General features: G+C 40.5%; 1 protein-coding gene across 5 annotated transcripts in view; it reads left to right on the top strand.

The window, feature by feature from the left end:
• xpnpep2 (X-prolyl aminopeptidase (aminopeptidase P) 2, membrane-bound) overlaps nucleotides 1-25,607 on the top strand; it is a 127,824-nt gene that overhangs the window by 39,354 nt on the left and 62,863 nt on the right. The window lies entirely within an intron of this gene.

The following is a 25,607-nucleotide window of genomic DNA, read 5'->3' as shown; positions in this document are numbered from 1 at the left end:
GTCATTTGTTTTATTTTGTTACACAGATTATATTCTTTCTACGAACAAAAGCTGCACGAGAGCCGACGCCCTGCATGGCTAGAAAATAACTCAACTTATTTTTTTTCATCTGTTTATCAGACAATAAACAGGAAAGGTTGCATTTCTTGCCCTGAATTGTGAGAACTGTAAGCAAGCACTAGAACTTTTCTTATCGCGTTTAGCCATAGAGCAACTTGAAGGCGACAAGTTCTCCATAGACTCTTGGGAATAAAATCATTCAGGAAGGGCCATAAATTTTGTGTGTATTATATTATACATACAGAATATTTCAACGCTACAGTAATACTGAACTCCGCCCTATAACAATCTTTTATACTGCGCAAAACAAGGAGGATCCATCAAACGCTCAGTAGATTTGCAGCCTTTAAATGATAAAATACTATTAGTGAATGAAGCTAATTTTTAATCTTGAACATGATTTTTTTATGTAAAATATTGTTTATGTGGTGTTAGTTTCCAATAAGCCCCCAAAGGACTGCACTTGCACGTGATAGATGGACCTGCTTTGCTCACGACTTACAGAGACAACCCCTCACCCACCATAATCCTCCACACAACTTCTTTTCTATGTGTTGTCACTAAACAGTCACTTCGGTGGTGTAGACCTGAGAAAAGGGGCCCCGTGACCCTAACTCCACATCTCCCGCTTCGCACAGCCTGGCTATTGTCTTCCCGAGGCCCCGGGTCCCAGAGGGCAACATGTCTGTGCCACCCACTTGAGATCCAACAACAAGAGCACCTTCCATTTTTACATGCAGCACTTGAAGCCTTCACTTCATGTGAAGCAATCCTCTCACCTCGGGGGGTGGCCGAGCCCCCGGGGCTAAAGATGCTTATCCAAGCCTGTCCTTTTTTTAGCTGAAAGATAATTCGCCCAAGTGCCTTTAAAGAATCTGTTCACCACATTTTCTCAGAAGTGCTCACTGATCATTGACAGAAAGAATGGGCAATTCTTTCCAATTGTACATAATGAGAGATACTGGGGATTATAGCGCCATTACCAGCCCACTTAGTAGTTAGGAGTAGTTAGGAGTAATTCAGAATTTGATTTAATACAACATTCGAGGATAATTTCAAATCTATGTAGGATAACCGCCTGCGGAGTTCTTTCAAATTAACAGCTAACATAGGTATCAAGGCTGAAACCGAAGCAGATATCCAGAATGTGGAGAGTCCAGATGCTAGTGATCATAATTCATGACTGTGGATTTACTTGTCATTAAAACGCAGGTTGGATAGTAATAAGAATATGCGAGACATTATAAAGTTGGCAGCATGGGCTCAAACATTTGCACTCTATTAGCTTTAATTGTCTTAGCTTGAAGCAAAGCCTGTAATGAAAATGTAACAGATGGTGTTTCCTTAGAGTGTATCAGTGGACTGTGTGCCAGTGGAGGATTGCCGCCTCACGTCCAGGGATATAGAGCGAGTCCTGGCAGCACGGCGCTGGCAACAACAGTCTGAGGGCAGCAATGCTTCCACATGTGCCTCAACACGGGAAACACTTGGCTGTTTACAGGAAGCTTTTGTTGAAGGAATGCTGTGGATGGCTGGATTCGGTCACTGCTGACGACTTTTCCTGATTCCTGAGTTTTTAATAACAGACAGACATTCCTAAGATAAGTGTTCCATGGATGATGGAGAAGGTATCTTTCAAAGATAAGTCAGCGTGTGCCTCAGGAACTATCAACAGGTGGCCTCTCAGCTGTGGCTAAATTGGTCGCCTGATCTCAGAGAAGATTTGCTGCATTATTCGCTGTATTCACAATTAATGTGTTTCCTGTTTACCATCCGCTGCTAAATAAAGCCCCCAGATATCTGAAATGCTAATGAATTTTGCGGATGTTTGTTTGCATTGTTGTTGTTTTTTTTGATGATTGAATAAAGTGAACCGAACACTTCCGCTTCCATTTCTTGAGCATCTTATCAGATGCAGCGCACCTTTACTGAAAAGGAAAACAAATCAAACCCCCATCATAACAAGCGTCACAGTCATGTCAATGTGAGATCAGGTTTGGTTTGCTAATTGGCTTCTTGGGAGCAATCAGCGTGGAGGGAAGAAAGTGTGACATCTTCATTAGGATGTTTCAAAGATGAGATGCGAGCTGTAAGAGTCTAAGCTCTGTTTGGCTCGTTTTGTGATCCTTCCCTCAAGCAGCCTGCGCGCCGTATCATGAAATGTCAAGAATCAGAGGCTCGGTGGATTAACTTATCTGCCTTTATTTGTCACATTGACATTTAACTGAGAAATGTTCAGGGTTCACTGAAGCCCCATGAAAGATAGGGCAGCAATTTCCCCCCAATCTCAGGTCCTCATTCTTCTGCACAAATGCGCATTTTCTGTATTTTCATACTTGCAGAAATTGAGTTCCTCGCAGTCATTAAACAACTATAAAGAACTGCTGTAACGATGAAACGTAGCATCTGCTTAACTCATGTTTTTCATGCAGATAACACAGTGAAACATCAAGTGGCTGTCTCTTTATGAAGAAATTCAAACAGACATGTCTGTTTATCTCTAAATTTGGACACCAGCTGAGGTTTATCTCCTCTAATGTTGGTCAGAGTCTAAGCACACTTACGAGAACAATCAGAAACCCATGAGAATAAAGCAATTTACACAAACGTAATCATATAAATACAAATTAAATTCTCATCTTCCTCCTCTTTTTCTACTTTTAAATCCAAAATAATCAAAATAGATAATAGAAACGATGACATTTTTCATCGGGAGATTCCAAATTGTTTTCACTTGTGCTCCTTCTTTGTGTGTGTTGACCAGGCAGGTTATCCCCTTGTATCTAATGCTGCAGCGTTGCGTGACTTTCAGACATCTCTATAATCAGTGTGATATGGCTCATCAGTCTACAACTAAAGTTGCCAACAGATCTAAGAAGGATATGTTGTGAGTCCCTTGAGCTGCCTGCAGACAAAAAGGCAACTTTTCATTCCCAGGGAGCACTTTTCACCGACGCTTTTATTAATCACATTAATCCTGTCAGCTGACTTCCATCTCTGTGGATTTGCAGGTTGGGAGGGCAGATTTTTATCCTGTGATATTGCACCTGCGTAATGTCTATTTTTAAAGAAATCTGTTCACGCCGCAGAGCGGTTCTTCAAATCATGAGAAAATTATATGTGGATTTGCCACTCTGGTTTGCAGTATTGAACTCAAAGCATGTACAAAACAGGCTTTGCACCCTCATGGTCCTGTCAGGCACAGATTCCTCATAGATATGGTTAAAAAAAATAAAAACAAACAAGGGAAGTCTTTTGAATGGTCTGCACTCTCCCCCAGCTAATCAGCAATAAAAATCTCCTGAGGCTTTTTCTCCAGGTGGCAGGTGATACCAGCCTGTCTGACATCACCCTCGGGGCAGATGTTTCCCTGCTTCTGCTGAATGCCTCTTCAGCACAGAAACTTTCTTAAGTATGACTCCTCACCTGTAACTTTACTGTATGTCTTTGCTGTTGATGTGCACCGGTATGTGCTGTACAGAAGGGGACTCGATGGCGGTACGCCAGACTTTTACACGCTCCCATGATCTTCAGCATACCAATCTTCTGGCTCCTGAGTGCACCATTCTTCAGCAATGTTGTTTTCCTTAGTACGCAGAAGATATAGCAATCATCCACCCGTCCTTCATTGTAGCAGAGGATCAAACTGAGTCAAAACATGCTAAATGGAGAGGGTGTTGAATCTAAAGTGGGTAACTGCCCTCTTCCTCTGCAATATTGTCGCAGTTATCAGAAGTTTGATCTGTCTGAACAGTGGCATGCAGTTTGGAAATGGCCGATTTGTTTCTTATAGATGATGTTTTTTTTTCTTCTTCTATTTTATTTTTCTTTAACTGTCAGGGACGGAGCATGCCACGGCTTGGTCTCGCTCAAGACAGAGAAATGTGACTTGACAGATGAGCGATAAGGAAATGTTCTTGGGGAGGAGAAGACAGACTCTGAAAACAGACATTAGGTGTCTTTGAAAGCTCACAAAGCTTTAGTCTGTACCGCGAATTGACGGAGCTAAAGATCAACTCTTGTCGGAACTTGGCTCATTGAACCTTTCACTAAACGTATTTCTTCTTCCTTGATGCAGGTCATGGGATGTTTTAAGGAGTAAGAAAAGTGCACTTTTGATAGCAGCTAACTGTTGTTATAAGGGCATTACTTTTTAGGCTGCCTGAAAATCAAAAGAAACTGCACTGAACCTCTTTACAGATGAAATATGTGTTGAAATATGTGATCCAAGAGTAGGGGGGAAAAACCCCTCAAAACAGAGCATTTAGCACATCCCTGAGCTCTTAACTGTTGGCCTGGTTGTGTTTGGCTTCAACATAGAGCCTATGCACACAGCTTTGCACGCTGTTGTCTAAATTTTGTGTACAATTACCAGGGGGCAGTGTCAAAAACATGTTCTCCTTCAGACTTACATAGAGAAGTTATAAAATATAAAGAGCTGAAGTGAAACTTGTGTTTTTTTTTAATCTTTGCTGTTTTATCATCCAACTCTATGTGGTGAACTCTCTTGTCCCTCTGTTTCTTGTCTTTACCCATTAGTAATATCTATATATAAGGTTTTTCTCTCTTCGGGGAGCATTCATTAAATGAAAAGCTTAATGCTTAATGAGTGCATAGATGAATCGAGAGATGCTTTATTAATCCAACTGGGAAATTTCATGGAAATTCAAATAAATAAGTAGAGACAAAACATTAAATATAAGCGGTACATAAAATGCAATGGAGTATCTATCGATCACTGTCATAAAATATATACTATAGGTAGGAAGTAAGCAGGCCTTAGACAAAAAATAGAGAGGAGCTCAGAAGAAATGATTACTTGATAGTTGTAGCCTGACTACTGATTTAACTGCAACTGACCATCTTGTTTTGTGAGTGAACACAATCGACTGTCAGTAGGAGATGATGACAGATGATGCCAGCCACGATCTTGTGAAGCGAATATTTAGACAGGAGGTTGAAGCGCTAACTCATCAGTTAATGCTAATAAACCTTTTATAGCAAGGTGAACTGATGGACCGTGTGCTACGTGCATCACATAGAAACACCTGCTCATTATAAATAAGATGCTAGAATTTTACTCACCAACACAGAAAGCGAGTGTACAGTCTGTTAGTACAATGAACTGCATTAAAAAGCACCAACACAAGCAGCACTGAGTCAAATTATTCAGGTGATTTGCAGGTAAGGGGGTTACATTCAAAGCAGCCCTGCTGCTAATAATACAAAACAAACTTTAAGGACCAGATTTTCTAAACGCTGCAGTGGACGCAATGCTGCAGTGGAAAGTTGTGTGGATGATTGACTAATAATGCAGGAATGTATTAGGAAGTATGCAGTTAGTTCACTTATTATTCACTGTATCGTCCAATGAAGCCATCCTTGTGTTAATGAGGATATTTTTACTGTGCTTAAATGCATAGATCGCTCTCTTTTTCTCGTGCCAACTTTATTGCCAAGTCAATATTCAAATTCACTCACTAATTTAAAACACTAACACAATCCCATTAAACACTAGATATTGAGAGACATTAACGCGGTATGGAACAGTTCCAATAGAGAGAGAGAAACTCAATGAAAATGTGTGCGCACTGCTGAGAAAAATTGCGTACTGAGCTCTGTGTAGAAACGAAACACCACAAATGTAAAAAGTAACAGAGCTGACTGTAAAAATATTTAAGATGTAAGCAACTGAAAAAACCTCAAACATTGCACACTATACAGACGTAATCAAGATGGAGGTCGGCCACAGAAAGCAGATCAATTTTTTGTACCTAAGTGTAAATAAAAAGTGCTGGACATTTTAACATGTACGTCTATGGAGACTGACTCATGTGGTCATTAGGGGACCTTCAGTTTTTGGCTCTGGTTTCATATTTTTAGATCCAGATGTGACCTCTGGAATATTCACATTTATATTTGACTGTATCCGGTTTTTGATGTTGTTCTTTTGTGCATTAAGATGCTGCATTAATCTTTATACACTCAAACAGGAAGACTACTGGGTGATGGTATGGGAATATTTAACAGATTCATGCAAAGCTTAGTAATTCATATCATTAGTACAATAGTTTGATATATAATGGTAATAAATGAAGGAGAATAAGCTGCTCAAATGTCCAATGCATTGATTTCTTTTTTTCAATACTTAATTTAAGTAAAGGTGTCCTAAATTATAAATAAATGGAGGAAAAATAACTTATCAACTTGTGGAAGTGAAGAAAAATGGGGGTATAAAGAGCAAAGCCTAGAAACTGGCAGTGTTTTGAAGTCTTTTGTCTCTTATCCGTGTATAAGACTTGTCTTTGATGTCTTGTCACCTTCCCCCATTCTGAATTCTCTTTGCTCTTTTCAACAAAAAAAAAAAAAAAAGCAACAACCCTTCATTTAAAAAAAAGACTCCTTTTTTATTTTTCCGATACGTGCAATCAAAGTAAATTATTCATGGTTGTGCAGACTTTAAAGCATGAGCAGATCTGGTGACTGTTTCCCTCGCTGCTATTGTTATGAACAAAGAAAGAAAAAGGGGGCAAGAAAAGGCAACTTCATTAATGGCACATTATGTTTTATGGCAGACTAAAACTTCAAGTGTCCCGAGCTGAATTTGTTTCTGTTTTATGTGAGCCACCCCAGTCCCCACCTGCCTCAGGAGGGGTAGATGAAGGGCATTTCTCAACATGAGCTTAGACTCCCCTTAAACAGGCTTTTATATGTACCCCAATGAAATGCAGATGGAGAGCACCTGACAGATGAATGAAAGCTTGCATATATTCCTTAAATGATTTTTTCAATGTTTGTGGTTTAATTAGCTGCCAAATAGTAGGACGCAGCTTTTATGGGCCTTATCCTAAATTTGATTGGACAACAGTTGCTCATGCATCTCTGCTGACAAAGTCTTCCTGCCTTTAAAAGGAAAGAAATATGGTCGTTTCTCTGTGTTGTGGCTATTATAAAGAAGTTAAATACGACTCTGAAAAGAGTTTAAAAGAAGAAAAGAGACAGGAAAGACAAACAAAAAGGGAAATGGAGTCAACAAAAGATATGCTGTGCTTTGTACTTTTGGCACGGTGGCAGCACTTGATGAATGGACGTCTCTGAAGAAACGGCGTCTCTTCACAGGGAACGCCTGACCTCCCTGAGTTACATAGCAACTAGGCTTTTGGTATTAGGAATTGTATTTCACATCATTTTTATCTATGAATGCACACAGCTCCATAAATTTAAAGCAGGCGTGTGCTCTATTAAAGAGGGAGGTTTCTACTTATTCACTCATAACTCCTCAGCTTATGTCGGGGGTCAATCGAATAGTTCCTGCTATTCGGTTTCACTAACTGGCAGACTTTGTTTTTTTGGCATCAGATCTGACAAAGCACAACAAATGGCTAATGCCTCTGAATCAACTCTCCACACCATCACGCAAAAACACATGTACACACACAACCACTCTAACATATCGAGACTGGATGGCTTGAATCATTCACACCAGAGCTCAGAGTTTTAGCCCTGTGATGTCAACACATTTAGCATATTTTCACTATCACATGTGACTTTTGTACATGATTTATCTTAAACAGTAATCTAAAATGAAATATACAAATGGCTACATTTTACACAGTGGTTGTAGGCGTGTTAGTGTTTATCACGTCTACTCTTGCCGGCCACTTCATTAGAGCTAGACCTTAATACAGTTTTTTTGGTCCATGTTGACACGATAGCACCACACACTTGCTGCAGATTCTTCGCATAACCACGATGCACATTTTCTGTTACATCACATCCTAATTGTGCTCTGTTCGATTGTGATCTGGAGACTGTGGAGCCTATTTGAATACAGTGAAATAATTTTCATGTTCAAGACACCAGTTTGAATTGATGTGAGCTTCGTGACATGCTGCACGCTGTGCCAGATAGGTAGCCTGTCCATGGGTGTACTGTACAGCAGCAGTCCCCAACCCCTGGGCCACGGACCGGTACCGGTCTATGAGTCGTTTGGTACCAGGCCATGAGAGTTGAGGCTTGGGTGTGAAATTTATGGTTTTCAGGGTTTTTATCGTTATTTTTTATCATTAACTCAGTTTCCCTGGGTCTTTTGTTTGTGTGTTATGAATAAATTTTCTTTTTTTTTTGGTACCGGTACTGGTTTTATTTTGTTGTATTTATCCATGACACCTTAAAGGCCGGTCCACAAAAATATTGTCGGACATAAACCGGTCCATGGTGCAAAAAAGGTTGGGGACCGCTGCTGTACAGCACCTCTCGCTCTGTGGTAGCTTGCATAGATTCTGGCCTCCCAGAGACCCTAAATTAGCAGAAGAGAATGGATAGATGAATAAATGGATGGATGGATGGCATTTCTTTTGCCTCCCTATCAGCTTTAAGCAATCTGACCATTCTCTATAACCTTTGGTATCAATATCTTCTCCCTGAAAATTTCCACTCACTGAATAGTTTATCTTTTTCATATCATTTTCTGTAAAACCTCTATATGATTTTTCAGGAAAGTAGATCAATCACAGTAGATGCTTGGGCCAACCCATCTGGCACCAAGAACCATACTACTGTCACTTAAATTCTTCCTTTCCTATCTTCCTCATCCTGATTGTAAGTTTGAACTTCAGCAGGTCATCGTGACCATGTCTTCATGCCTAAATGCATCAAGTTGTTGATATGTAATTGACTAGAGAATAGAGAAAAGACTGGAAAATGCAACGATTTTAAGGACATCAAAGTAGCTGAATCATATTTGAGAGTTACATTAAAAGGAAATTAGTGCACCAAATTAGAAGCACACAACTTCAGCACAGTCTGTGCTTCTAAGACGGTCATTCAGCTCTTTGATGTGATGGCACTGATGACCACACTGGTATCTCATGGATCTGGCTGTATTATAAGTTGGCACCAGTTTCTCTTGCTTCAGATTTCAGCTACCAGAGATGAGTAACATACCAGTCAAACCATTACAGAAGAGTGCCAACGCTGCAGATGAACCAGTAGACATGTACCGCACTTCAAACCCATAGTCATTTAGTTTGAGGATTATATGATAATATTATAAGAAAAAAGTTTTTAACAACTTGTCAGTCACAAGATATTAACCAATGAGTGTGTAGTGTCCTCAGTTTCACAGTCCACACCACCCCCTCTCTCCCCACAAGCAATTCCAAAACACCAAGATGGCAGTGGAGACAAATGAGTGTCTTTTATACTGATGGTGCAAGGAACTAGTGATTGCTGTAAACTTTGTGCTGAATGATGCAACGTGGTTCAAGCTCAATGCTTCTGCCTTTTTCAGATGCTCCCTGAAAGTCTCATTATGACCACTTGCACATCAGTTTCTTGTTTATTTTTGTTTACAGTTTGTTTTTTTTCCTGAGCAATCTTATTGTACTTCAACACACACTTTGACTTTCTCCTTTTCCTCAAATAAGATTAAAGTTGAAGACCATATTAGCAAACACTTTGCAGGTGGCTTTCCACCTGCACTGCATTTCTGTTGTTCTCTCTCCTGCTCTCTGTGATTTCTTGTGTTTTCAACTTGATCCACAGTAGCCAATCTTTCTGGAGAAGAACAGACTTCACCATTTAGCACATGTAGCTTTATTTCAAATGACGGGCCCTTCTGGATCTCACATCTGCTCAATTGGAGCAGATGTACTAGATTTATGGTAGTTTTTGAAGTCTATTGATAGTGATAGATTAAACTTTTTGTCAATTTATGTAGTGCCATCTGCCTGCTATAATGCTGTTTAACTAAGTGCTAACTGTTAACTGATTGTTGATTGACAATCAGTTAACAGTTAGACAGCCAAAGACGAGCTTTAAATGTCCTTCAAGCTCCCTGAAGAACTATTTCTGAAGACTACTTAAAGAAAGCTTTACCTAAGAGACTTAAGGCAGTTGAAAATATCAAATATTGACTTTCAAGCTTGTTACAACTGCACAAACTCTGTATTTGCCTTATTATGTTTACACATGTTTCAATACGTTGCTGCACCTATTTCACATTTCCCTAGCAAAATCTAGCAAAATGAAAGGTGGCTCCAGACTTTTAAACAGTAGTGTATGTTTGTCTATGCTAGCAGTTGCACAAGCTATTTAGCCAAGGCAAAAGGTTATCTGAAATCAATCTGTTGGATTTAGGTAAGAAGTTATATTTAAGCTTTGCAGGGTCACTGGAAACGTAACACACAAACAGTAGGATTTCCTGTGGTTGTTGCTGTGAATTCTCAAGCTAAACAGATGCCATCCAACCAGTATAGTGTAACTTAAGGTACACCACAAGCCTCTTTAGTCAACCTTTAGACAATATGTTTAAACATTCATTCAAAAAAATTCTGGTGTTTGGAACCATGTAGCACTCAGTAAATACTCAGATTTGCTTATTCCAGTGCATGTTGTGTCAATATTTCTCTTGTCAAAAGTAAATCAAAGCCAAAAGGTCCTGAAGAGATTGGAAAAATTGCAATATGATCTCCCAGTGTTTGCCCTCATTCTGTAACTTATTTCTTTTAGAGTACTGTTTTGTGGCTTCAGGCCGCTTCGGCTCTTTGCATGTTTGCATTTCAGCACCAACTGCTCTCCGATATTTCTGCCTGAAAAATCAGAGGAGGTGGTGAGGTGACTCAGTTACCATGGGAAAACAGTGGATGATGCTTGGTGGGTTGAGGTGTCCAATATGGCAGCACATTCCCCTCTCTGATCACCCCTCCAGCTGGTTTAAATGAGAGTTGGCTGCTGAAGCATTTTGCCCCACTTGTCCTGATATGTTTGTGATCAAATGAGCAGTCAGGCCCCTCAGTGCTCACTCATTATCTGGACATTGAGCCTGAACTCGATGTGGGAGGCTCCTCTGCTCAGATAAGCCTGGAATGCTCCTTGTTTAGTGACACTTCAAAGCATACAGTGCAATGAAATTGATGCTGCTGTTGTTTGAAAATCACATTTTCAATTTTTGAGAGGTTTGTGAAACCGTGCATGAAAAGTCAACATTTTGGGGATGTGTGGTTTTACCCCCAATGGGGGATATCTATAGCTTTGAGATTCTTTCTAAACAGCAAAGATTTGCCTTAAAGGAAAACAGCTCTGGGCAGAGGAATAAAAGGCCTCTTTTCAAGATTTTGGGAAAAACATCCTCGTCCGATATCACTCAAAGCTCAATTTTATGGTTTTGTGGCGCGTTTTCAAGCCATATAAAGTCATTTTCACACTCTGCCTCCCCTGGCAGCAGTCGCATTGTGCCTCTGTGGGTTGCTGGAATGGTTTGTTTGCTGCACATGAAAGAAATGAGTCTGAGCTGTTTCATGCAGCTGTTTATTCACCATGGCACTGCTTCAGAAAAAGTCAGAGAGAGACCGATTTCTTTGTGGTTGGCAGTTTGTAAATTAATTGGTTTATTTGGTTTTGGAAGATTGCATGCACCACATATTTGGAGCAATCAAATAGCCAATTATGTGGTTTCAGATTTCATGTTTAGGTCCAGCTGTGACAAGCTCAACTATCCATAGACAAGCATGGCTGGATTTAATGTCTGTTAAAAATGGCAGATGGCTTGGCATCGCGACTAAAGACAATGCAGAACAATAATTTGATTGCAGAAATGTATAGTGGTAGTAAAAAATTACTACAGTATCATCTTTCATGTATTAAACCCTTATTATTTCAAGAGTTTTATCACTTCATCTTGGGTAATGTCATTACTGGAAATCAAGTTATAAATCTGATATTCCCTTACAGGGTTAGTAAGTAAAGATTTGACATTTTGGGGAAAACATCCAAACACCTGTGTGGAGAAAATCTGCAAAACTGCAGGAGATAAATTACATGTATATTTTTCTTGCTGTATAACTTGGACAGTGAAATACAGACATTCATATAAAGAAGGCTTGCTGACAACAGAAACATGAAATAGGATCCGTCAGTCCTGCAGTTTACTGTTGGCGAAAAAGGTATTTTTATTCACCAATCAATTACAACATTAAATCTACTGACAGGTGAAGTGAAAAACGTGTCATTTTAAACAATGTAATGTTCTGCTTGACATTCACGTGGATGCTATCTTGACGTCCACCTGAACATTATTTCAAGTCAATTTGACTCCCCAATGGCACCAGCCCTCCCCCTGAAGGTTGAAACAGCCCACCAGATCCAAAAATGTGCTCAGAAGCAGCTTGAGAAATACCACAAAATCACAATAGGTTTAGAGGAGTGTATGGTCCTGGCTATAGTTTTAAGATTTTATCTGTTTTGATTTTATATACTGTTGTTTGTTTGTTTGTTTGTTTGTTTGTTTGTTAATTAGTTAGTTAGTTTATTTGCTTGTTTTAATCAATTTTAAATCATGCTTTTTATTTGTTCTTGTTTCTAATGTCTCTGTAAAGCACTTTGAATCACCTTGTTGTTGAATTGTGCTATACAAATAAACTTGCCTTGCCTTGCCTTGCCTTAAGATACTATGCTCTTCACCAGTTACCAAAAAGGTAAAAATGTTAAAAAGAAGAAACAGGTTAGAAAGTAAGCAGAACAAATCTTAGTCATTCTCATTTTCTGGGCTTCAATTAAGACTGTTTAGTTAAAGTCACTAACAAGAACAGAAGGTGCAAAGCCTGGGGGGGGGGGGGGGGGATGAGATTGATGAAAGGCATCTGGAAATCATCCCAGTACAATCTCAGCACCAAACTGAAACTCTACAGGAGCTGTTTCCTGTCGACTCTTCTGTGCGGATCAGTATACTGGCACATGGCCAAGTGCATGGCTGACAGGTTGTCATCTTTCTGGCAAATCATGCCTGAGAAAAATCCGGCATCTTTTGGCCAAAGAAAATCACCAACAGTGACCTTCACCATCAGTGTAATGACATGAAGACCGTGGTCATCAGGCTGAGATGGAGATCGATCGGCCATGTCCTCAGATTGAAAAGGGATGCATGTGCAAATAGTGCAATCCAGTGTTTCACTATAGGGAAGCAAAAAAGAGGAAACAGACATGGACATGGACAGCTGAGGAGGAGACAAAGCACTTGGGTCATACAGTCCTGATCAAAAGTTTAAGGCCACTTGAAAAATGGCAAAAAAATCATATTTTGCATGTTTGGATCTTAACAAGGTTCCAAGTAGAGCTTTAACATGCAACAAGAAGAAATTTTGAGCATGCAATTTATTGAAAACGATGCTTAAACTGAAACAGGTTGTTTTACACCTGATCAAAAGTTTAGGGCCACATGCCTTTTAAAGGCTAAATCTGTGCAAAATGTGGATTCGGTGTCATTTTCTGTCAGGTAGTCACACTGTCATGCCGTTTTGATGGCAAAGGCAAAAAAAACGTTCCCTTTTTGAATGTGGTCGGGTTGTGGAACTGCACGAGCAGGGTCTCTCGCAATGTGCCATCACTGCTGAGGTGGGACGCAGTAAGACAGTCATTTCTTAAATGATCCTGAGGGTTATGGAACAAAAGAGTCAAGTGGAAGACCCCCCAAAATTTCACCAGCACTAAGGGTCCATTTGGGTGTCTGTCAAGACACTGGATAATCCCTGACCCAAATTAAGGACGTTACTGGTGCTGACTGCAGCCCCATAACCATCAGAAGACATCTCAGACCGAAGGGCTTCAAAAACAAAGAACGTCTTCAAACGTCTCGTGTCCTTGAATGCCACTGAACTTTCCGTTTGGACTTTGCAAGAGAGCACCAAACATGGGACATTGAAAGGTAGAAGAAAGTTTAAATCTCCGATGAGAAAAAATTGAACCTTGATGGTCCTGATGGCTCAGGAGGTGCAGGGGCATTTAACGGCTGCTGGCTATGTCCAGATGTTGCATGACTGTTGCATCACCCTCGTCTGTGTGGTAACGGCTGGGTTTTTCAACAGGACAACGCTACAGTACACAATGGCCACAGGACAAGGGACTTCTTCCAGGACAATAACATCACTCTTTTGCACCATCCTGCGTGTTCCCCTGATCTAAATCCAAATGAATACCTTTGGGGATGGATGGACAACAGTTCCAGACAGTAGATGCCTGTCTTGGGGCCATCTTCCCCACTTGGAGAAATGTTCCCACTCACCTCATGGAAACACTTGCACTTTGAGAACACTTTTGTCAAAATCTGAAACACTTTGTTGCCGGGAGTTGCACCAGTGGGTGTAACAGGTGTATATGACTTCACTCAGTCGTAGCCAATAGGATGGCTTATTTAATTCGTGCGATTGAACTGTTGCTCCCAACTCATTATTTTTAAACTGTATTATGATTATAACTGTATTATAACTCTTATGAAGGGATATATGTTAACCTAAGCCATGATGTTTTCATTAACCTAATCATGTAATTTTTGTACCTAAACCTAATCAGTAAGCGAAAGCAGGTTTTCAGCTGCTCCCTTATCTGCAAGGATTTAAAAGTGAGCAAGTGAGAAAAAAAGCAAAAATAAACTGCAAAATACAAAATTACCAAAGGTCTCGAACCACAATACCAATTTGTTAAAGCCACTAGGATGGCTAATTTACACAAGAACTATGTGCGTGTTGTAAAGCAGAGTGAACTGTGACTTCTAACACATCATTCGTCAGTGAGCAGGGTTACTGTTGTGTGACCCTAACCTTAACCTAGTTTTAAGCAGCACCTGAACCCAATAGACACTAAAAAATGAGCATATAGTATGTAAGTGCAAAACACAAAACTCCCAATGGGGCCTGAACCAGGATGTTCTGACTACCAACACTTGAAAGTGTGACACCATCACCTCAGCCTCTTCATGAGGACTTTGCACATTTGTCAGACATGGATGTTACCTGTCAGCGGCTAAAATATAGCTGCAGCTGAAGTGTTAGAGCACCTAACATGTTGGCTTAAAATCTGACAAAAATCTGGCACGTAAACAGTTCAAAATGTGTTTACACAAGAAGGAAAATACACTGAACATGTGCATGCGCATGCTTGTTCGTGAAGTATAACACAGTCTAATTCGGTGACCACTGAAAAAGCTTCCTAAAACTTATCCATAAACAACAGTTCAATTTAAACTCGCATCCATCACTGCTGGTAGAAATCTGCGCCGAAGTTTCCCTGCTCATTTCAAATCCTTGGCTTCTTTAGTGCTCAAGCAGGTATGGCATCACATGCTACAGCCCAAGGGCAAACAATGATGGGGGTGGGTGGACAGAACTTTGGTGTGGGCCATCTGTGTGCTATTTAGTCCAGTCCCAGCAGTCATGGTTGCTTAATTCAAAAACTGTCAGAGAGTTTCATTAGGTGCAGCCATTTAAAAGCTTCAGATTTCATTAGCCACAGGAAGGGCCACATTACCCTCAGGATTAATGTCAGGTTTTGCGGTTCAATGCTACATCAGCGGCTAGCATTAATCTGATTGGGTTGACCCTCTTGTTTAAATACACCCCAGCTCATTAAACATTATGTAGACTAAGAGCAGCGCTTGAGCAGTCAGTGAATTATAGACATGTTGTACAGGCAGCATTCCTTTTACACCTCAAAAATCTGAACAATCGCCCACCACTTCCTGCAAAGCTTAAGATTCAGTCTCTAAATCTTCAGCTGAGGGGAGTTACACACAGCCAAATGTTTTGTTTATACTCTTAAAGGCAGCGTTGCTCCCAGTGTTGCATCATCATGGCTGTTTCATAAGTTGTGCTTCCTGGTGTCTTGATGATGTGGGGTGGGGGTGGCGGTGACGCCATAGTTAACATGCCAGGATCTGTCGCATCAGGAAGCCTGAGCCACAAGCTCGCTATCTAGAGGAAAACATGGAGAGCTGAGTCATGCAATAGTGAAACGTCCAGAATATGATAACTCATTGAGGATAAACCGAGTCATCACTCTTCTTGCTTTAATTAGGTAAAACGGGCCCTTCGGCAGCCAGCGACTGTAGATGGGGAGTTGTGTTTGTCAGGCAGTGAAAGCGTCTTGAATTCCAGCAGCTCAGTTCTGTTTTCCTCAGTGTTACATCCAACATCCTTTGCTTAATAACAAACATGAAACTGTCAGCACTGGAAAAGCAAATAAGACTTAATCTAGCAATGTGCAACACTCTCTGCCGTTCTGCTACATTGTGTTGACATCTTTCCAAGGCTGAAGGTTTTGAAGGTAATGCATTCAGTCCTCCTGAGGGGGCGGCAGCACTGTTTGTTGTGGGGTCACGGAGCCTCTGTGTTTCATCACTCACCAATACATCACACTGTCACCCAAGCGCCTGCGTGTCAGGACTCTCAGCATGCCTTACCAGGTGTGAGAGGGGTCTGAATTCTGGGGGCTCCTAATCAGGAAATGATCACAACCAGCCGAGATGCACGGTGTGGTCTGGTTGTCATGCCATATATGCTGGGCTGCAGAAGCAGCATCTTAAGGTTGAAATTTACCGTGCGCTTACGGTCCTGGGAGCTTTACCTGCACCGACGGGATCAGTTTTCTCTGCAGAGCCGAGACCTGATCTCACTTTCCAGAGTTTTGACAGATCTCTAGAGGCAGAACAATATAAATGTTTGAAAAGCAGTTTGGATTCGATTCTCTTTCATCTTTTTTCCTTGACACAAAACCTGCAGACTGTTTTCTGTGTCAGCCAGAGGGGGTTAGACCTCTGTGGAGGAGTAGCAGGAGCACAGCCATACTGCTGACTTGGCAGTGAATCCATCTTTTGCAATTAACACGTTGTTTATGGTCCCACTTTGTTGCCCAGTAGGCTCTGAAGTAAGCACATAATCCTTAAAGTGGAAAAGGGGCATCACCGTTTAATGCCCTGTATTACTCAAGTGCTGCTCAGTCAGTAACCCCTCTGCAGCAGAGCATGTCAGACAAGTATGCAGTTGATGTTAAACTTTAAACACATCACTGTTATTGCCAAAGAAGTGGAAGTGGAAATAAACAGAATGGCAGGAATAATGTGTTTTTGGTTGCAAATGATTGTCCTCCTCTGTTTGATGTAAATGTGTATAAATGACTGTAGACTGGGGAAAAAACAATGCTGTGGCTTGAAAGAACCTTGACCCACTTTTAAAAAGACAAATCCCTGAAATAGGAAATGAATGAAGACACTTTTAAAATAGAGAAACAATGAAAGAAATACACCCAAAAGCAAACAATGCGAACGCTTCCTTACTTTTGCCTACGTGTTGGTGATGCCAACAAGTCTTGTACTGTTCACTAAAGTGGAAAAATCCTAATGATGACTACACTTAAGTGTGAAGAGCTTATTGAGTTTTCCCTGGGAAGCCTCCCCAGTGCATCGTTTGGAGCTGTGCTGTAGGCAGTCACTGCAGAGACTCCAATTACTGACCAAGTCCCACTTGGCTGCCTTCTAACTGTGACCAGCAAATTAGAAAGAGAGAGATAGAGAGAAATGGCATTTAAAAGGCAAGGTGAAAGTTTTTGGTTGCAGTGCGATAATGGGCAACAAGAAGCCAAAAACGACAAACGTCAAGCAGAGTTTAACAAGTGCATTGCCCGAGCAGAGGGAGAGATAGGCCGCTCTTTGTTCATGAGTTGGAAAAGCGCCAAATGCCTGCTTCTTAGGATGTTCTCCGATAATCCAGCAGCGAGCAGCTGATGTATGACCAGCATTAATGTTCTGCCTGAATTTCCTGAGCAGAATCTTCCAAAACACATGGAGAGCAAGTAAAATGACAACTAACCAGAATGTTTAACGTTTATTCAAAAGCATGGGTGTCGGTGCGTTAAGTAACACCTGGGGCAGTAAGTCAAAGTGAGATTCGAATGCTTCTTATTTTTTGTGAATATATAAAGGTTAGCAGTATAACAGCTTCTTTACACATTTTAATTTTCCTCAATTATGCATTTTTTTGGTGTGTTTTTGTTGTTATGTCATTTTAAGCTATGTCATGTCGAGTGATGTTACCATGTTGACCGACTGGTCCATCAAAGACTTCGATTTGGCCCACTGGGCAGCTTTGGAAAATGTGAAGAAGGGCATAAATTTGGGACTTTTAACTGTATTTTCGAACGTGTTACAGCTTCTCTTGCTGATAAAGACATTCACCTTGGCCATTCATGCTATAACAAAGTAATTAAGTAACAGATAAACAATAAATTGACACAAAGCGCTGTTTTTTCACTACTACACAACACATATGTTTTTTTTTTTAAAACTGACTCACATTAAAAATATATAATTATGGATTATCTACACAATGAGCTAACAGAACGTTTTATACATTTATTACATGTGTTACAACTTAACACCAAAGAGTTGTGCTGACAGAGTTTTTTCCACAGCATATATGTGCAAGTGTTGCAGTGTTGTGTCCTTACTTGCTGAAGCAGAAGAAAGACACGTACAAGCACAGGAAACACTAGTGCTGGAAGTGCTGGTATTATACCTCCTTGTAACATTGGTACTTGTTAATCAACTTTTCATAAAAAATAAAGGCTCTAAAGCCAATATATGTTATTGATTTAAAATTGCTTTTTAATGAAGGAGTTTGAGGGATCAACACACTGGGTAATTCCACATCAGCTACAAACGTTGTGCAGCCTTGTTGAAACCTCTGATCTATCTAAGAAAGCTGAACAAGGCGTCAGCACCATAAGATGAATATGAAAGATGGACATTAACATTTTTTTCTAATTTTGAATCTTCAGTGTTACCTTGTAGCTGCCACCATGTTGGTTTTTTGGAACCAGAGGTTAAGATATTTTGGAGGACAGACAAATCTGGTAATTAGTGCCCAGAATGACAAACGTCTTGGATGGTTTAGTTAAAAGAAGACATCAGTAAAACTTTTCGGGGGGCTTTTTGCCTTTATTAGACACTGCAGTGAGGGGAAGTCAGGAAAAAAGGATGGAAAGTGGGAAAGACAAGCACTGGAAAATCTTACTTTGGGGTTGAACCAGGTCCACTGCATTGAGCCCTGCGGCATATGGGCACCTGCTCAATGCTCAACCTGGCGCTCAACATCTGTAAAACTTTTGACACTAGATCTCCAGCAGCAAACAAGGTTAGTTTTTATTCCTTTATTATGATGTATTTTCAGTGTATGGACGTTTTACGATTTTTAAAGCCCCTCCAGCTTATCAAAGCGAATTACATCATAATGTAACAGCTCACTCAGCACGTGAGGTATTTTTTGTGAAAGCGAGCAGGACCATCCCGTCTTAAGCCATGGCTTAGGACTAGATGGGAAACACATTAGCAGGGTGTCTGTTAGAAATGTCTGCTCTTAGATATTAAAGCACCCTGAATTTTATATCCTGCTTTCACAAATATAAGATTCTACCATTCTTTAAAGTACACAAATGTTTTTCCTTCCTCATATGAAAAGTGAAATTATAACTTCAGAACAGATTTATGCCTGCTGTAGTAATGACAGCAGGAGGTCAGTGTAAGATTTCACTCATTGACTACGTGCAGCTCAGTGCATGGTGTGGTGCACAGCCAAAACTAGGAGCCTGTGAGATAATACTTCCCGTCTGTTAAAACACCTCATGTGTTTGCAGCATGGAGTATTAAGCCACAGTTGTGGTGAAAAATTGGATGGAAGAATGATTCAGCCTCTGCAAACAAAACCAATTATCTTGAGTTTCACGGGCCAAGACCAGCTGCCTGTTGTATTGTAAATGAAAGCAGAGGACTGTCATCCTTTTTTGTGACACTGAGCACTTTCAAGGGATCCCAGGCTCTTTCAGCCTATAACTTATTTCTGTTTCTCCACTGTTTTGACGTGATATCATGTTTCCCAAGACAGGAGCTTGTACACTTGGGAGTGGAGGTGGATAAGAGTGGATGTGCTGCGTTTTGACACCGAAGTAAGATTACTCTGTTCTCTGCAAGCAGACACATTAACCAAGTGAGAGATCAGGGGAGCAGAAAGACACATGAGAGGTAGATGTGTGCTTGTGCACTTCCACATTGGGCTTAAGAGGCAGAAAGGACAGCTGGTTCACTCATCCACGTTCCATCTAAAGTCCCCAGACGGATTGTTTCTACTACAAAACTGATGCGCAACTGTTTAAAAATGAAAAACACGATTTTCTATAGTACCTCAGGGGGTTTTCTATTTTGGTAGTAAAATGGTTTAATTAACAAAGTGATGTTAGCCTCAAGATGTTAATCATTACGTGTGTAGCTTGTGTGTGTATCTCAGCTGTGGGTGGGCTTAAAATTCCTTGTAATTTTTTAAATAAGACTTAAACTTTAGCAGATTTGATCAACTCTAACTGATAGCTGCATTTTGTTGTAGTTCTCTATCTTTCAAATAAAGAAATTGCAGTTGTTCTGGTATTATACTGTAGAGCTGGTATAGTACTTAGACAAGATAAACAAGTTTAACTTTATTTTAGGACAAAGTCAAATGCATATTGCAATAGATATAGAATAATGACATCATTAAAATTTAAAAGAGCAGGGTCTGTCTACCCCCAGCTATGAAACCTTCTGGGAGACCAGAGGTTTCACTGTGCAACTAACATGCAACAAGGTTACTGCTTTTGTTTTCCCTGGTATTAATGATAGCTTTCCCCAGCCACCTGAAGTGACGGACATGGAGTTTTTGTGGAAAGAGACTCTTTGTCAGATCAAGCATTACAGCAGTGACGTAGTAGCTTACTTGGCCCATGATCCATCACAACTCACAGGTTATTCTAATATGTGAAGTACACAATGAAAGTGATGGGTTTCATCACTGTCTGACTGTATTGCACAAAATGATGAGGAATAAAATTCCATGAGAGTGACAAATATGACCTTGAACTTCTGCACAGTGAAGATGCTTTAAATAGTCATTGGATGAAAGTTTGACTAAAATCTGACTAATACTCCAGGGAGAAGCAGCATTTCTTGCGATTATTAAACTGCCTGTAAAACGCTAAATATGACTTTGACCTTGAGCACAATTCAGGTGACTAATACTGTCGGAGGTGTAGCAATTATTGTGACCTGTGGACGGATGGACGGATGACAGATGCCTCGCTGTGGCATAAGCTCGCTAGTCCTTTGCCTGGATTAGCTAAAAATATATTCCCAGAGATAAAACAAAGACACTGAAACAGGATTTAAGGAAATAAAGGCATACAAAAGTGATGATGCTGCATTATCAAGCTGTCTGAATATTATTTTATATCACTTTATAGTTCCTGTTAGTCAAGAAAATGCAAACTGAATAAGTCTATGAAGGTGTGTCCAGTTTATTCAGCTCATTAGAGTCTAGCTAGCTGACTGCAGTAGGGACTAAGGCAGCTGGACAGCAAATGATACTGCTTATCGTGTGTGGAGTTCAACTTTAGTGAAGCATTGATTATAATCTTTAGTACATAATGCATTTCTGTTGTCTAACAGACCTTATAATGAACTCAGCCGTACCTTTTTAGAGGCTTACTAAAATAATTTCTAATTATGATGTTCTATATTGCTTTGTGTAAACTATGATTCTTCATAACTGCAAAATGCTTCAAACAAGTCTAAGTTTCATGAAAGCATTTTGGACGAAGGATGACATATTTTCATATTTCTCTTGCTTAAATTCCACCTGCATCCACTCTTCGTGACAGCTTTAGTTTTTCACTTCCACATGATTTGTTGACACTTTGATGAATCTTTTGTTATCCCGCAGTAAATGTTTCACTCTCGTTTGAACCGCTGTTTACCTTTACTGTTACAGATAGCCTAAAAATCCCACGTTTTTCCATGGGAATACGTTTGGAAGAGCATCTTTGCTTTAGTGAGGTTAAAGAAGAGGAATAAATTTAGATTTTTTTTCTTGGATGTCTGCATCTTGGAGATTAAAACCGTGCTGCTTGCCAGGTACTGTATGTATGTGTTGAAAATCTGCTGTGAGCATTCAGAAAATCTCTTCGGGTTTTGTAACATTTTCAGCGACTATTTGAAGAGGAGCTGTGGGTATAGCAGATGAGTTTGACTGACCTGTTGAGGTTACCACTCTGTCTGTTGTCAGTGTACCTCTCCCAGTGATGAAAACATCCTATCGGCTCCTCACGCTTGGCCGGCTCAGACCCATCACAACAAGCCTGTCTCTCTCTGTGCCTGTCAGACGTAGTGTGTGTATGGGTGAGATGGCGTGGAAGACGAGGGAGTGATGGACCAGAAGTGACACATGACCCCTGAAACAGCCAAGGATTAATGGCCTCAATAGGCAGGCTCCTCTAGAAAGATGTGGATAATGAGGACTTCCACAAGCCACGCAGCATTCATACATCTGTTTTTCCGGATCCACGTTCTCCTGCAGCTGGAGCTTCCAGATGTGAAGCCACCTGCCATGGTGGCAGGGGAAGACTCCTCCAGAAAATCGGTCTGGACTTGACATTCCCCCGGTGGTTTCAGTACAGGGCATAGCATTTTTCAGTCAAGGGCACTTTTGGTGGTCTGGCGGTTCTTAGGTGAGGGCGACCTCACTTGTGGCGTGACAGCTCACACACACACAGGTTTAAGAGGGTGCAAAGTGTCCAGTCAAGGAAAATGAAAAATGGAGCCATTGGGGTATTCTGACACTTTGCACTATGAGTGAGTCTGAAAAGGTTCAAACGCCGACTGGGAAGTGAAAGCGGCAGGTATGAATATGAGTCACCTTCATGAGAAGGCATGCTATAACCCTTCAGAACTGTTCATGTATATATACATATTAATCAAAGGAAACTCACCAACGGCCCGTTTGGCAGTCTTAAATTTCGTCAGAGGTGTTATATTTAACTTTTTACTCTGTTGGTCAGAGGGGATGTATTTTACCATCCGGAGTTTGTTTTGTCTGATTTTGACCAAAAGTGGAACTTTGGAAATTCCTTCATTTCACAATATGAGTCAGTGTGCCCATATTGCGTGTGTGGTATCTTTTCATTAACCGGAAAACTTTTCTCTTACTTTTTACAGTTAAGAGTCTGTTCAGCCAACTCATACAGACACAACCACATTTCACATTCCTTTTCACTTAGAGTCAGTGATCATTCTTTGTGTTTTGTCTGCTGGTGTTTTTGAGACTTCTGATATCAGTTTTTGTCATTTGGTTGAAAACTGTTAACTTGGGACTTGTTTTTTACCTTTCTGGGAGAGAGTCCTGCCAGTTTATAGGTAAATTGGTCGTCATTTTGGATTGGGATGGAGAAGAATTCACAGTTAAGAAGATTGAGGGAGATAAGCTGTTGAAGAAATGGACTGAAAATCAGATGTTATTTTAAATGGAGAAAAAAAAACAGAACTCCTTGGACAAAAATTGTGTAGATTTGGTCCAAAATCTTCATTGATCTTGGCTAGTCCACTCAGTTAACTCCCGAAGATACTTGTGATTCTTTGACCCCTACTTGGCTAGAAGTGGACTTTGAATCCGAGCACTGCTTGGGCTGTGACATTTCACAAACCTGCAAGACAACAGCCCGTCACATTGTTCTTCAGAGTAGTCCATGTTTACCTGTTGACTCTGTGGCCTCAGACAAAAATCACAAGACAGGAGGCAGATGAATTTGTTTCCATAGGGCATTAAAAGTGCTAGGAGTGAAAAAATAAACACCTGCTGTTAAGATCTCCCACTGTCAAAACCAGCAGGAACACACAAGGTCAAATAGCCGGGGCAGCACTTCATGTCCGCTATTGGATTTTCAGATGCTCTGCTTTTCACCGAGATCAAATCACTTCCTGCCAACCTGATTAGAAATGCTGGTGGGGGGGTGAGGTGAGGGTTAATGGTCTGATATTAAAAAGGATCCATGCTGTTGCTTCTGTCTTTGAACGAGACAAAGCAACATTCAGGAAAGATGGTTTCCCAAACCTGTTCTGGAGAACATCTGACAGAGAAACTTTAATTATGGCTCCAGTTAAACTCAGTGTTGTGTCTGCTTCTTACTTGTTTGGTGCGAGACTTTGCTGGTACGTCTGGGGTCATTTTAACACTCATGGTCGAGCTTAGTAATCTCTTTACTGAGTGTTGTAATCTAAAGCCATTACACTACAAAAAATATGACAGGGACACTTCAAAGTGAGCTAGCTTACGATTACAATTAAAATTTAAGTTGTTTATAAAATGATTTATAACATATCTATTACTGATATAAAGAAATCAATCGGTGCATATTAGAAATAAAACGTATCACCTTTCTTGCAGTTAATCCAACTGATCTATCCACACCTTATCCACCAAGTCCAAAGATCACCCAAAAAAGAAGATATTTGCTTAAAATGATTATTTAGTCATCCAAATCATTTGTAAGATACCTTTTTACTCTTGCCATTTCTGAGGCTGTCTCTTGAATTGAAAGCACGCCCTCAGTTTTCTTTGCTTAATTATAGCATAGCAAATAACCCATTGGGTCTAGTATAACATAGACCATGTTATGCTACACGCATTTCAGCGTATGTTTAGTTTTTTCCTTCTAATTCCCTGTATCAAGGCATTTGAATCCCAAAAATATCAAAATGCAGACATGTAAAAACTTAAGCTATTCCATACCAGCATATGAGATCTTTACCAAGGTAAATTAGCCCGATATAAGCCAAATTACCAAATGTAAGGAGGCTTGTTTCAGTGTTAGAACGTCATGTTCTCTTTGTAATCTTTTTCTAATCTAAAGTGTTTTATCATTTCTGGTTAGTCTTTATCCTGGGACCAATTGATCCCTCTTAACTAGTTATTTATCTAATTGTTTTAAATCCAGACAGAGAGTAGGAAGACCCGAGTCTTCCTCCTTCAGCTCCTGAGGAGCTCACATGGGGTTATGGCTTATGCTCATTAGTCCCATTGTCCTAAATCCAAAACAACACCAACCAGCAGTAACCCTCAAACAGCACTGAGCAAACATACTCATAAAATAGAAGCTTATGTTTGGCTAATGAGCTTCAGCTCTCCAGTCAGTTTCACTCATGTATATCTCCTAATGTGACGATGGGTCTGCGAGGATAACGGGCAGTGGGGGGGATTTCAAAGGCTATACAGACACACAGATAGCAAAGTGCATGGCCAAGGCCTGGCCCAGGATGTCAGTGTTCAGGGTGGGTGACAGTGTTATTCCCTGCCATCTGTTTCCCAGGCGGCGGTCCAGCAGCGCTATGTTGAATGCTCCGGCATGAGGGAATAGGGAGCAGCCCACCATGCCACACTACAGGCATTGCAGCATTTGATATTAACATAACTGTGTGTGCCGGCCTCCTATGTCTGTTTGTAGAGGAGAAATGGGTTCAAGCTGCACATAGATACATAAAAAAAGCTCCCTTACACTCAGACTGCCCATCTGTCTATCGTCTGTCTGTTTTTCATGTCTGTGACACTCTCTCATATCAAAGGAGGACTGGCACTGTCACAGTTTCCTCAACACTGCTGAGCTATAAAGTTACAAAATGCCCACGGAGAATGCAGCAAATTGAGATTATTGAATTAGTCTTGTTTGTTTTATGTATACATCTCAGCTTAAAGCCATAAAGCTCTGTGAATTTCCCATGAAAATCCACTTTAGATGCGTAGGGATGGTGAACGGCATCAGTGTTTGGTGACACTGCAAATGGCGTAAATGGCGTATCGTTTTCTGTGTGGCTGTGTTACCCAAACACCAAAAGGAATGTTATGAGAGCAGTCAGGGTCTCATCACTCAAC

The sequence above is a fragment of the Aulonocara stuartgranti genome (genome assembly GCF_965226115.1).
Source record: "Aulonocara stuartgranti genome assembly, chromosome: 2".
NCBI lineage: Eukaryota > Metazoa > Chordata > Actinopteri > Cichliformes > Cichlidae > Aulonocara > Aulonocara stuartgranti.
The sequence above is the reverse complement of the archived record's forward strand: the minus strand, read 5'-3'. Positions and strand labels throughout refer to the sequence as shown.